This window comes from Lissotriton vulgaris, chromosome 4_1 (genome assembly GCF_964263255.1).
Source record: "Lissotriton vulgaris chromosome 4_1, aLisVul1.2, whole genome shotgun sequence".
In the NCBI taxonomy this organism is placed as follows: domain Eukaryota; kingdom Metazoa; phylum Chordata; class Amphibia; order Caudata; family Salamandridae; genus Lissotriton; species Lissotriton vulgaris.
In genome coordinates, this window is record NC_141691.1 from 2,090,464,362 (window position 1) to 2,090,480,087 (window position 15,726).

Here is a 15,726-nt window from a genome sequence, read left to right on the forward strand (position 1 = left end):
TCTGAACTTCCTATTCGGGGAAACCTGAATATTGTACATGTGAAGAGTGATGTGACCCGTTATATGGGAGAGTATTTTCTGACTATAGGTGTTAAAGATTTAGGTGATGCACACAGGGATAACTTGACCTGTTCATTACATGAACAAGAGAACATTTTCCTGAATGTGGCAGAGAAAAGGAGGGAGAGTTACCAAAGAAAAGCCAATGACAAAAGACAGAAAACTCCTAAGTGGGCAGAAAACATGGAAAACACCTCAAATGGTGAAGCTAATCCTGCACTGTTGTTGGACTTCGATAGAAAGGGAAAACGTTGCCTTCATAGGGAAAAGACTAGTTATTATAACAATGTATTCATCGGTTCCAGTGAATGTGAACACAATTATAAGGTAATTGGAGGTTGGGGATTCAAAAATGGGTCCGAACCTGTGTTTCCTGGAATTTATTATATATGTGGAAACAGGACTTATTTCAAATTGCCGGATCACTGGTATGGAAGCTGCTATTTTGGCATTGTCTTCCCGAAAATATACCATGTGAACAACGCCGCTGGAAGCAATGAAAATACTAATGGTTTAGTACGTAGTAGAAGAGAAAGTGTAGGAGAAATAATAGGTGATATATTTAGTGCACTGATACCTGGAGTGGGAGTGGTTCTGAATACACATCGAATTTGCAAATTGTCTACAGTAGTGGATTGGTTATCAACGGACACTGCTGCTGGATTTCTGCTGGTCAATACCGAATTGGTTGCGATCAGATCAATGGTTTTACAAAATCGCCTTGCTCTTGATACCTTATTGGCAAAGGAGGGCGGAGTCTGTAGAATGTTGAAAGCGCAACATTGTTGCACTTACACTCCGGATAAGAGCATTGAAATTAAGAAATATGTGAGAAACATAACTAATTTGGAAAATGAACTCAAACCACTGGAGGTTGACAGTGCCTGGAAGAGACTAACTGATGGTTTCTCCTCTATATGTAGTTGGTTTTCTAACATAGGTAGAAATCTTATGAGTAAAATACTGATGCCAATAGCTGGAATAAGTTTGATTGTGCTGATCATAATACTTTGCTGCAAATGTCAAAAATGCAGAAAGAAGTATATTGTGAATAAGAGAGGAGTGAAAAGGAATGTTGATGAACTGGAATTAGAAGAGCTGAGAAATTAGATATACAAAAGAGCCAAGAATTCCCATCCTAATAAGGATGCAGGAACAATGTTTGTGGAGATTGAAATGAATGAGATCTGAAAGAGAAAGTTGGCATCTGTTTCCATTAATAGTGACGGTAGTAAATATCATCAAAGAGGGTATTGATGGAGCAAGGATTCGCACGTTATACGACTTGCTTGGATTCAAACCCCTCGCCTAACCTTTTAAAATAGTAACCAACACGTTTCGTGTATTAATATTGCACCTACACACTACACGCGGGTGTCCCAGAGACGCTTACTTATGTGTTTTCTAATCCTAACAACGCTTGCACACTGACTGGTCACTGCTATGCGGGATTTCAGTCTGCGCATGCGTCGGTCATACCCATGTGATGCGACGCACTCGTAGTTCTGGAGGGATTTTTTCGCACATGCGCATTATTGCAAATATGGCCGCTTTGTCTTTAACACGCATCTTGCTTGCTGCCGCTGCTTTGGGACAACTGTCTATTTCTGCCTAAAATCCCAATGCTATAGATATTATGAAGTAAGGGATGTAGCATAGCCAATCACGGTATACAGTGTATTCATTTTTTCCTGTGTTTCTAATTTGTTTTCGCTTACTTTTCATGTACCGCGTATCTGTGGGCCTGGGGAAGGGGAGCCACTCCATCTTTGAAACCCATGTCACCCTAATCACGTGATGAGGGAGAAATCGAATTGCGCAGGAGTGGAACTAATCCAGCTGGCTTCTGAGCTGAGATGCGCCTGGGAAAGTAACCCTTGCTACAGGAGAAGATTTCAGCTGTACCTGAAAACTGAAACAACGTTTATATTTTATGTGTGTCCTATTGTACTATACCTTCCACATGCCATGGGAACTGGAATGTAAGGGGTGGGTTCGAAATATTACATAATAATTATGTGAACACCGGATTCTAGGTGGTGACAATGACCTAACCACCTCTCTTGTCCGATCCAAAGTTGGGGATCCTGTCACTTGCAACATTTGTGGGTGGTCCGCTGACCCGAAAACAGTATAACTAGCCTAGTTTTAGATAGAGAAATTGTCTGACTTGTACGAGTAGCTGACCTGTCACCGACCCTACGAACTCTATAGGTGATTGATACAGAGAGCTGCGGAGCACTTGTGGAATTTTAGTTTGCGATCTGAACATCATCTGCGCCAGCTTGTCACCTATGTACTACGTGCACGGCAGCCATTTTAGATATCATGGTCTCCCTGTCCACGATCGATCACCAGCACGCCTCTCTGACCCAGCTAGCAGCCTCCGCGCACCCTGGCTCCCCCTCCCTCCCCCTCATAAGCGTGACCCTTCTGCATGACCCTGTCCTTGGGAGTCACGCCAGCGCCTGACCAGCACCTCCTCTCCTCCTATGAATGCCCCTCTGTTGATAAACCTTCCCTCAGCCCGATTGTCCACGCAGCATGAATACCACTCCTTTTATGACCCCTTTTCCCGTGTCCAGCTGTCCACACAGGTCTGAGGCCATCGCCTAAGCCGGCAGATATCATTCACTGCCCCTTATTGCACGAGGTCGCTCTCCTTCAAAGGACCCTCTATTGATCCAGGCCTCCCCACCCCCCGTGATTTGATCAGGCGCACACATCCTAAGACTCGACGGAACCCTTAGCTGCGTGATGACCCCCTCCTCTTATCAGCAGGTTGAGGACCTCCATTGTGGGGATACATGGGGGTGGGATGGACACGAGGATTACGGGGATGTCTTTTCCTTTATGCTACAATGTTCTGATTGTAATAAAGAAAGGTCACATGCCATAAACCAGTGTATAAGAGGCCAGGCCTCCGAGAGGCTGTTAGAGCACCTCGAGACGATACCTTGTTGTCTGATCTGAAGTGTTCTGCTCCGTCGGAATAAACTTCTGTTTCCTGCCTTCTGGTCTCCGGCGCCTGCCTCATTGTTTGGTAAACTTGAATGGTACAAGGGCGGTTAGCGCCGGGCAAATCTTGAGAAAGGTCCTAGCCCTACCTTTTTCCACAATTGGCGTCCCAAAGCGTGGGGCCCATCAGCGACACGTGGATCCAGTGGGAGAGGTCCCGACGACAGAGTGAACGACTGCAACGATCGGGAAGAGCTCGTGTCCGATAGACCCTCGTCTGACAGCCGATCATCCGACCTTCACTAGTTCTGAACAGACCTCTCTCGAGTGATCTACGGTCCTGACTGGGAACCATCAGGAGTGCCACGAACATCACGAAGGAGAGAGGACGATCGGGCGCTGGATCCAGAGGACAGGAAACCGTCCATGCGGTCCGGGTAAGGTCGTGTAAACACGACGAATTGAGGAAAATTGTTTGTTTGGATAATACTAGTATTACGCTTTGTTGAAACCTCTGGAGATTCGCTGTCTGCAAACGGGGAAAAACAAACAGGCTCTCTCTTTGCAAACAGTGAAGGATAGGTAACGCAGACTTTTGTCCCCATTGTAATCCGTCGTGCCTATCTTCCTCCCCCACTGTTTCCCGAACTGTCGTTCGTGGATTATTGTCTGGAGATTCTTTTTCTGCAAACAGGGAAGAACAAGGTCTCTCTTTGCAGGGAGAGAAAGAGTAGGTAACGATAACTTTTCGTGCCCACTTATTCTCCCCACTGAATTGTTTTGATTGACCGATTGTTCGGTATTGGTTCGTTTGAGGTATTCACCGCCGGCAAACAACGGAGAATAGAAATATTCTGTCTAGTCTTTGCCCGCCGTGATAAGATAGGTAAGTGCAGACTTTTTGTCCCCGGTGTAAACCGTCATGCCTATCTTCTCCCCACTGGTTGGTAGCCTGTTTAGCCCGGACCGCTTATTAGAGATGAACCATCCAGCTCCACTGGAGGGCACCCCTAATAAGGACATGTTCACTAAGTATGGACTAGTCGCTATAGCTTACACTAGACTATGGCATAAATACACGAAAAAGAACCCTGAAAGTCAGTGGCCACTGATAGGTTCCTTTAATGAAAATAAAATAAGAACATTAGAAATAGCGCTCCAGAAAAATAAGACCACGCCCACCATGCTCGACAGTATCGGCATGTGGCGCAAAGAAACGGAACAACGAAAGAAAAGAGAAGAAGCAAAAATAGGGAAAGAATTACGAAAGGCAGCCCACCTAGCCGCAAAGCAACTAGAAGAAGAAATAAAAGAAAGAAAAGAAGCTACACAAAACCAAGAATCAGGGTCAACAGGCCAATGCCCTGTTAGGACCCCCTCTGCGCTCTACCCTGAACTACCCTCCAAACAACGGGCAAACGATGAGTTACTGTTAGGTCCCCCAATCATCTACATGCCCCCTCCATATGCTCCCAGCCAACGAAACCTGCAAGCCCCGAGTGTGCGTGAAAGTGACCCTAGTGCTAGTGCACCGGCCCTCACGGCCTCCGCACCAACCATATTAACAACTTCGTCAGACGACCCCGAGGCTAGCAAACAATCATCAGCCAGGTTAAGTAGGTTAAGCAAAGATGAGCGGGATGGGATCAACGAAATAGCAAAGACATTGGTAGAACGAAGGGAGAGCGAAGAATACACAATGAGCGTATATAATTCACATGCCGACAGCCACAGACGGCATTTCATTTTGCGATTCAGCTACCACACCCTGAACGCGTATGAAGATAGGTATCAGAGTAAGGGTCCCGCTAAACTAACAACACTGTACAGGAAGATTGATGTTGGAGATGGGACTGAACGTGAGGCGACGGAACTCTTCATGCAAATGCTTGAGGTCTTCCGCCACCTCGCGGAACAGAAACCAGAAGCCAAGGCTACGGTCCCTGAAACAACTTCGGTAGAAATAGCCAATACCATGATGCCTATCAGAGAAGCGGCTCCTTACTGGATCCCGCCACGGGGCCAGGGAACGAACGATGATATTAATAATGAAAATGCAAAGGGGAGGGTTGTGTACAATTGGGTTTACCAACCATGGGACCGACAGGATATCCTAACCTTCAAACAAACCCTGCCCGATTTAAGAAAGAACCCGACGGCATTTTATACCGAATTAGGCACAGCCTTGGGTTCGACAATAATGACTTTAGCAGATATTGACTTGTTCTTCGAGTTATGCCTGCCAGCTGACGTGTGGAAGCAAATCCGGAAGGCTGACCACACGGATCTGTTTGGACATACCTGGGACCAACTCGGTAAACTAGATAGACAGCGAGAGCCGGGGAGTAAACCAGTGAAGGACATACTGGAACTCCCAGACAAACTAGTCCAGAAGTTAAAAACACTGGTCCCGGAAAGAAAAGTAGACTGGTCGATAGTCACGGCCTGTCGACAGAAACCCCAGGAGGATGTGTCAGAATACTTCTCCCGATTCGAGACCGTGTTCTCCGACTACAGTGGCCAAGACATGACCACCGCAACCGGACAGCACCTGTTTGTGCAAAATTATGTAAAGGGATTAACACAAGAAGTCTCCCAAAAACTGCAGACGAGTGAGAGCAGTTGGGGGGCCTCCAAACCCGCAGCTATCCTTCAGATGGCTCAGTATTACGAGCACCAAAAGAATGAGAATGATAGGGCGTCCGAGAAAAAGAAGAAAGATTTAAAGGAAAGGGTAATGATAGCCCAGATACAGGGTATAGCGCTAGGACGGGAACACCAAAGGGGGAACTACCAATCAACCACCCCTAGAGATCTACCTCCTAAAGATCACACCCCAGCACCCCACACTGGACGTAGAGACGTTAGCAATGACCAATGCGCCTTCTGCAAAGGGCTCGGCCATTGGAAATTCCAGTGTCCGGTTCTGCTAGAAATGAATAGAAATAGGGATTCCAGGGATGTGGCAGGTGGCCCGAGAAATAGAGTACAAGGACGAGGGAGCACCAACGACACCAACAATGACAGATCAGGGAGACTGAACACGTTTGACCGTCCCCGACAGAACCAATATCAGCTGTCCGAAGGTGAACATGCCCCCGATTTTGCATAGGACTGCCAGGGGCAAGGGAGGGATCCAGTCGAGCTCTGTGTTGACCAGCAAGGTCCTTATGTCACCGCTAAGGTCTTGGGTACAGAGTCTCCATTCTTGGTAGACACTGGGGCGACACGTAGTGTGTTATCAAAACGACTGATTCCAAGGGCACCCTTGTCTGGCTCACACATAACGTCGATAGGTTTCGATGGGACGCCCTCCACTAACCCCCTGTCCGTACCTATTACCTTTGACCTAGAAAGCAATACTACTGACACGACATTTCTACTCTCCTCCAACTCCCCTGACGCCATTATGGGTATTGACTTACTGAAACATTTTCGAGCTACTATTAGGTGTTCCCCAGATGGAATACGAGTCATCCTATACGACAACCCAGACATGGCCAGATCCCCTCCCCCGCGACACATGTGCTCCATAACTGACGCTGACCTGTCCCTGCTTGACACCCTGCCTCCGTACCTGTGGGCCAAAAATGACTCTGATGTGGGGCGAATGATGATTGACCCTATTCACATAACTGTACGACAGGACGCTATGCTCCCGAAACTCCCGCAATATCGGATATCGCCAGAGGGTGAGAAGGCACTGGTAGCGATCATTCAGTCTCTGGTAGATGCAGGAGTGGTTGAAGAGGTGGTTAGCAACGTCTGCAACAGCCCAATCCTACCTATTGTTAAGAAGCAAGGTGAAGGAGATGAGAAAGCGTACCGCTTCATCATCGACTTGCGAGAGATTAACAAAGCGGTTGTACCCCAATATCCTGTGGTCTCTGATATCACCACCATTCTGACCCTCATCCCGTCCACTGCCACCACCTTCACTGTTATCGACCTTAAGAACGCGTTTTTCTCTATCCCCATTCATCCAGACAGCCGTTATCTCTTCGGCTTCACTTTAAAATCCCGTTCGTACCGATTTTGTAGAGCTCCCCAGGGGTACACTGAAAGTCCCAGCATTTACAGCCAGGCCCTTAAGAGACAGCTGGATGCCTTCCAGCTACCAGAGGGAGTGGTGTTGATCCAATATGTTGACGATATCCTGTTGGCGGCTGACACCACCCCGCTTGCAACGACAGCCACCGTCCAACTCCTACACTTTCTTGCAGAAAATGGCCATAAAGTCTCCAAAAAGAAGTTACAGTTCTGTCAGCCACAGGTGACTTACCTAGGCCATCTTCTGTCCAAAGAAGGGAGGAAACTTACACCCGACCGAATCCAAACCATCCTAGACACCCCCATCCCAAAAACACAAAAGCAGGTCCGCTCTTTGGTTGGCCTAACCTCTTTTTGCAGACAGTGGTTGCCTAATTACAGCCTCATTGTGAAACCATTACTTGCCCTACTGACCAAAGATGTCCCCTCCCCGCTTCCTTGGACCACTGAGTGTCAAGCCTCCTTTAAGGAATTACGGGATGCACTCTGCTCAGCCCCCGTCCTCGGAACCCCGGATTACTTCAAACCCTTCTCCCTCTTCACCCACGAAAGGGAGGGATGCGCATTGTCTGTCCTAACTCAATCAATTGGTCCTAAGCAGCGCCCTTGTGCCTACTTCTCCGCCACTCTTGATCCTGTAGCCAGAGCTTTGCCTGCGTGCCTTCGAGCAGTAGCCGCCGCTGCTGTCTCTATCCGTCAGAGCGAGGGAATTGTACTTTCCAACTCCCTCACAGTGCTAGTACCCCATGCAGTCGACACCCTCTTGAACCAGACCAAGACCCAACACCTGACTAGCGCACGACTGACAGGGTATGAGTTGACTCTGCTTGCACCCCACATCACACTAAAGAGATGCACGACTTTGAACCCTGCCACATTGTTACCCCTGCCTGAAAATGACCCCGACATTCCTCCCATCCACGACTGTGTGACCCTCACGGACGAACAAACTAGGAGTAGGGCTGACCTCCGAGACACTGCTTTTCCTGACCCCGATGGAGAGCTATGGGTAGACGGCTCATGCATCAAACTCCCAGATGGCACCACTTCAGCTGCCTATGCAGTAACGACAGCCCGAACAGTAGTTGAGACAGCCTGCATCACACAACGATCTGCCCAGGCAGCAGAGCTGATAGCCCTCACCCGAGCATGCATCATAGCCGCAGGGACCACCACGAACGTATATACGGACAGCCAGTATGCCTTCGGAGTGGTCCACCATTTTGGACTCCTGTGGAGGGAGAGGGGATTCCTGACGTCCCACGGCACCCCAATCCTCCACGGAGATCTAGTTTCCGCTCTGATTGAAGCAGTTCTCCTCCCCAAACGATTAGCGGTGATCAAATGTCAGGCACACAAAAGGGTCACAGACTTAGTCGGACAAGGGAATGCATTGGCCGACATCACTGCACGAACCACAGCTGAGAATAGGACAGTGACACGCGTATATGTGACCAGGTCACAAGCAGAAACATGGAGTGACACGAGGGTAATGATCAGGGACATACAGTCGGCCAGCACCCCTCACGAGCTGACTAAGTGGGCAAGGGTGGGTTTGAAGGATGAGGAGGGCTGCTGGCGAACGAAGGATGCAAACAAGTGGTTACTGCCCGACTCATATCTGATCCCCATACTGACGATGGCACACTCCCCCGCACACATAGGATCTGCACCCATGATCGAACTCATTTCCAAAGTCTGGCACAACGACAAAATCCCTGACTCAGCCAGACGCCTAGTTCAGCAGTGCCTCATCTGTCTGCAACACAACCCCGGGAAAGGAACTGTGGTACCCCGGGGAGGGTTTGGGACCCCCAATCACCCCTTTGAGGTCCTTCAGATGGACTACATCCAACTAGAGAGATGCCAAAACCTGAAGTATGTACTAGTCATCGTATGTGCCTTCAGCAAATGGATAGAGGCTTATCCAACCCGTGACAACACTGCCATGACTACTGCCAAAGTACTACTGAAGGAATTCTTCCCTCGCTATGGCCTTTGTCGAATTCTATGGAGCGACAATGGCCCCCACTTCATAGCTGAGGTTATCCAACTAATCCTAAAAGGGTTGGGGGTGAAGCAAAGGTTTCATGCGGTCTTCCACCCCCAATCCGCCGGTCTAGTGGAACGCCATAATGCCACACTGAAGCTGAAATTGTCAAAAATAGTGGCCACCACTGGACTTAACTGGCCGGATGCCCTCCCACTGGCCTTGTTATCGATGCGCTCCACTCCCACCAAGCATCATTTGACCCCCTACGAGGTTGTATTTGGGCGACCAATGAACCTCTGGACTGCTCCCAAACCGACCTCCATTCATGACGTCCCGGACGTCCTACTATCTGATTATTTGTGCAAGTTAACTAAAACGTTGTCTGTCATTCATCAACAGGTGCAGCAGGCCATCCCCGATGCTTCCAGGGGCCCCGGCCATGACATCCAACCGGGAGATTTCGTGTTGATACGAAATTTCCAGCGGACCAAGAGTCTGGAACCGCGGTGGACGGGCCCCTGGCAAGTGCTGATTACCACCCGAACGGCGCTTCGAGTGGAGGGGAAGAAGCACTGGCTGCACGCCCATCATTGCCGGAAGGTCTCTGCAAACCTGGCCACGACAGAAAACGTCAGCGCCCAAGAAGAGCTCCTGAGTAAAGACCGACCGATATTGGACTGTTATCCCGATACTGAGGCACTCGAACTTGCAAAATTCTCTGATCCCACTGTGCCATCCAGAGAAGGGTATTTCCTGCGTCGAAAGGAGGGAGTTTCGGCTAAGTAGGCCACGGACTAAGTTAAATCTCAGAACGGTGACCTACACACAATCAAGGGTCGCCGGGAGAGAAGCTAAACGAAGTCTGTGGTTCTGCCCACTACCGAGCCCCTTGAAGGTGATGGAAGCGCCAAATAAGAAGATGATGGAAGCACCAGACAAGAAGATGATGGAAGCAACGGGAAATACCCAGTATAGAAATCCAAAGACTGACAACCTGCACAAATCAAAGACAATTGCACTCTTCATTGTCTTCCTCTTCTGCCTCCTCCTCATGACCTCCTTCTGGATTCTGGAGGAAAGCACACCGGCTCATGAGGCATTGCTACCTACTGTACAGCCAACACCCCTGAAAGAGCATCACCTAATCCCTCTGTCGCCTCAGCTCCGAGAAAGGCGCAGGGAATTCTGGAACAATTCCTTCGTGCAACTGTTGCACCAACACAACCTTGCTGCAAATGCTACGAACTGTTGGATCTGCGGGTTACTCCCGCATGCCACTGGACACTCCATCCCCTTCATCCCTTCACCCTTCTCAGTTCACGGCTCTTGCCTCGCCTGGTTGATCCTCATGCAAGAGAGCCACAAGGACAACGCCACCTCCAGCCGGACAGTGTCACACTTCTACTCTGGGTTCTGGCTGAACAAAACAGGAAAGACCCCTGCTGCCCTGTGTCCTGCGCTCGCAGGCGCCACCTTCATCAAAGACATTCCAGCCAAAGAACGAGTCGAAGTACAGGTGCTCCACAATCCAGCCAGAACCACCTTCACTCATCTGCAAAAACAAACTACTGCCACTCTAACTGTGGCCCTGTCTGTTATCAATGTCACAGGTCTCGTGTGTCTCGAAGGCCATGGAACGCAGCTGGTGGGTCACAGCGCCTGCCGAATCACCAGAACATTGGACTCAGCTGACCCCCCTTCCTTTGTTGCTTCTCCAAACATGTACTTTGTGTGTGGCACCAAGGCTTACACCTGGCTCCCGAGAGGCTGGAAGGGCACCTGTTATATTGCCTTCGTTCTTCCACCCACATATGTAGCCCCTGCCAACCACCACCGGCAGAGGCGTGCAGACGACCTTGGACAAGCCGACTCCACTGGAGCACAGTTCCTGGATGCAGCAAAGGGACTTGTTCCTCTGTGGGGCCCAATGGCAAACAGTCGTGCTATCCGACACCTGACCCAGGCAGTAGAAACAACGATCAACATCACGGCTGGCATCCTCGCCAACAACACTGCGGAGCTTCAGGCGGTCCGCCTCGTGACCCTTCAAAATCGTCTTGTCCTAGACGTGGTCCTAGCCGACCGAGGAGGAGCATGCCGCATCATCGGATCCAGCTGCTGCACCTATGTGCCAGACAACTCGCCTTCGGTCTACAAAGCCATTGAACACCTCCACAGACTGTCCTCAGAGGTTCACCAAGAACAGGAAGGATGGTCGCTTGGGAGCTGGTTTTGGGACACTTTGAAAAATTGGGGTTGGAAGTTGTTTTCCTTCGTGCTGATACCTGTCGTGATATTATGTGGGTGTTGCTTAGGTATCCAATGTCTGCCACCTTTGTGCGGCCTTGTTTCTAACTGTATGTGCCCAAAGACTTTGGACTTCCGAAATGAGCACATGAGCCCCCTCTATGAAGTAGAAATACGTGGCCTTATGGGGATAAATCCGAACTGACAAGTTGGCGAGACATGTTAAAAGGGAGGACTGTGGAATTTTAGTTTGCGATCTGAACATCATCTGCGCCAGCTTGTCACCTATGTACTACGTGCACGGCAGCCATTTTAGATATCATGGTCTCCCTGTCCACGATCGATCACCAGCACGCCTCTCTGACCCAGCTAGCAGCCTCCGCGCACCCTGGCTCCCCCTCCCTCCCCCTCATAAGCGTGACCCTTCTGCATGACCCTGTCCTTGGGAGTCACGCCAGCGCCTGACCAGCACCTCCTCTCCTCCTATGAATGCCCCTCTGTTGATAAACCTTCCCTCAGCCCGATTGTCCACGCAGCATGAATACCACTCCTTTTATGACCCCTTTTCCCGTGTCCAGCTGTCCACACAGGTCTGAGGCCATCGCCTAAGCCGGCAGATATCATTCACTGCCCCTTATTGCACGAGGTCGCTCTCCTTCAAAGGACCCTCTATTGATCCAGGCCTCCCCACCCCCCGTGATTTGATCAGGCGCACACATCCTAAGACTCGACGGAACCCTTAGCTGCGTGATGACCCCCTCCTCTTATCAGCAGGTTGAGGACCTCCATTGTGGGGATACATGGGGGTGGGATGGACACGAGGATTACGGGGATGTCTTTTCCTTTATGCTACAATGTTCTGATTGTAATAAAGAAAGGTCACATGCCATAAACCAGTGTATAAGAGGCCAGGCCTCCGAGAGGCTGTTAGAGCACCTCGAGACGATACCTTGTTGTCTGATCTGAAGTGTTCTGCTCCGTCGGAATAAACGTCTGTTTCCTGCCTTCTGGTCTCCGGCGCCTGCCTCATTGTTTGGTAAACTTGAATGGTACAAGGGCGGTTAGCGCCGGGCAAATCTTGAGAAAGGTCCTAGCCCTACCTTTTTCCACAATCTCTGTCCGTAATTTCCACAAGCTCCAAGGGGTGGAATAGTCTTAAGTGCTGGCAAAGCACTTTGCTGTGAGATTCGACAACCCAATCGGGGTTATAGGCAGATTCCTTGCAGAGAGGGAGTAGCGCAGGCGTTCCCGTCCTAGGTAAATATATATATGTGGGTGTCCGTCTATCTATACTCTTTCTTCTCATCCTTTAATAAAGCATCATTGCCTATGTTATTTTCCCTGTCTTTCTCTAAAGGATTTTTACATGAAAAACTGTTTATTAGTTGTGTTCCACTTTTACCCTCACCTGTAGGAATATTATTAAATTGTCTGTTTATTCAGTATGTTCCATTCTTACCCTTCCTTTAGAATCTAAGTCGTCATATTTAGAAAAGAGCATAAGTTCCATCTCATATAAACCTCTGATGAATTTTTATAGTAGGTTCTTGTTTCCACTTTACCTGCCTTAGTGTAAGTCTGAAACTGAACAGCATGTTCCCTGTTACCCTTTTCCTTTAGTTTCTGACATTCAATGGTGCTCACTCTCATTCATAGTTACATCATAGTCCTGATCCTAGTTATAGATGTTCTAATTTGTGTAAACTTTATTCTCATGGCATATGGAATATAATTCTTTTACTATATAAAGTCTTGAAAACCCTTCAGGTGTCTGTGGTTATTACAATAGTATAAATCGTTATTCAAATGTACAAGGTATTTTTGGTTAGCCTTATCTCCTACCCCTGCTAGCTCCTGATTCATCAGGAACATAGGTACCTGTGACAAAGATTGGTAAGTCAGGTACACTGGAATCAATTGTAAGAAAACAAAAGAATTACTGATGGGGATGTGTAAGCTCGCCCGATTCACAAAGGTATAGTGATAAACACGTTATGGGCCCAAGTGCGTACAATTTGGTGAAATAAAGAGTCGGGCGACCTGCGCGCTCTATCAACATGTCCCTGTGGCCGCCCCGAGTTTCTTATGTCCCAGTCAATCTATTGATGCTGTCAAGTATCTCCTTGCTGGGCACTCCCTCTTTAGGTGTATTATGTTCCATAAATGGGAGTTCAGTGTACCCGCTTCAGCTATTTTTATCCTGTACCAGCTCTTGGCGTAAGCTCCTTTGCGTGCTAATTCTTGGCTTTGCAGGCCAAATTCTGTATATTCAAAGATGACCGACTTACAGGTTCTGCTTTGCATCTGGATAAACCATCTATTAACCAGGTGTATCCTTCCCGTCTCATCTCAGAGCAATATCAGTAAAACAATCATGAAGTTCTTTTGTAAATTGCATAACATACACAAGGAAAATATGAGGGGACCTCTCTCTAACACAAGTCCTATACTGAGCCATCAAGGGGATGTCAATGAAGAAGGGTTCAAAAGGCTTGTTTCAAGCAGTATTCAGAGTGCTCCCTTAAGAACACAAAGAGCACTCAACTGGAAAATGCCTGCTTTACATAGCATAGAATAACATTGCTTAGCATAGCATAACATAACATAGCACAGCATAGCATAGCATAACATAACATAACATTACATATCACAACCTAACATAACATAGCACAGCATAGCATAACATAACATACTTTATAATAACATAACAACGCAACATAACATAGTAAAGAGCCGCTTCAGTGGCCGGATACAGGGAACAGCTGGGAAGATGTTGGAGCACCCCCTGCAGCATCACTAGACCACTCATTGCTCTTCTTCTGACAGCATCCAATGGCTAGGGACAGACCTTGGACACGATATTCCACTGTACATTTAATAGTGAAACTGACTGAAGAAAATAACTCCCATCGCAGTAACTTCTATTTCATTGAAATTTGTGTTATTTCCCTAAACAGGTATGCAGGATTCAAATTCGTGTCCTCACCCCCATCATCACAGACCTCCTCCAGGTCACTCCTGCACTATTTTCTTCCTCACCCCCTAAGAGTAGAGTGCCACCATGACTCTTCCACCACTACATTTTTGGGGAAAGTCTATAGGCTTTATTTACCCTGGGCACAGTCCCTCACCTTCAGTCTCTGAGCTCCTATTCAGTCACATAACACATGATTATTTTCAGTCATAAGTGAATCCTGCAGAATAGCAGAAGGCTCCCTCATAAATCTACGGGTACCTACATTCATATCATCTGCTTTGCAACAGTTTAAAAATAGCAGTTGTTAAAGGAATCCATTTTGTCTATTATTGCCGTTAGCTTCTGTTGTTCAATTTCTTCAGTGTTTCCTACAACATGAATGTCCTGCGGGCACCATGTTGGGGACGGCTCAGTTCCACATTGAAATATGTTTGAATGCTAGCACATGCATGTCATATGAGATATATTGATTATCAGTTTTAATCAATTCATTATAGTTATTTGGGCATTTCTCCTTTTCAATCTATCTTTTATTCTATTGATTATAGTTATCTTTGTACATCTCCTTTAAAAAACAAATGGGTGTATGCATAGTGCACATCATTTATAATCTGTATTACATGCCTCCTGCTATTGCACTTAGGTTCTATTTAATGAGTCAAATTAAAAGTAATTAAAACTAACTCTAAGATAGTACTAAGGTAGACATCATGTTACTTTGTTACAATAAACCATTCAGCAGAAATTGAGACACAAAGTGTACCTGTTGTTAAAAGATCTGGGGTGGTTACAGGCACTGTGGCTTCTGAGCTTATGTTCGAAGTTGTAGAGCTCTTTCCAGTTAAAAGAACACACAGAGTGTCAGTGAGGGGAGAGCAGACAGGCTTCACCACTAAATACCTCTACTTGTAACATCAGAATTGCTGATTGAATAGTGACCCTCCATAAGGTACACAAATGCATAACCTCCTCATATTAACTACAAAAACAATGGCCTTACCCGTGTGATAGGCACCACTAAGGTAAAATGTCAATAAAGTTTTTAATATATGCAGGCACATATAAAAAAGTAATATTTGCGCACTCCTACAATGCGGACACTACCTAAGTGTACCTGAGTGCACCTAGAATGTATAAGGGCGTGAAGCCAGGAATCACCTCAGAAAGAGCCAACCCTATTACCTGATTGGAGAGAATGAAGAACCCCATCTTGGTCACAAGTTGGACACCCCGCAAGGGATGTCAGACCTTTGTGTGTTGAAAACTGAGAGTGCAAAAACTTGAGTCAGTGACAGCAGAGAAGCGTCTCCTCCGCTTACCTAGTGAAGGTAGGGTTCTTTTCTACCAAAAGGTAACCTCACAGGTTCTACTACAATCGATATGTTGTGAGTATGATTATGTACATGAGTCTATAATCTATTATTAATAATGACTCAAAGTA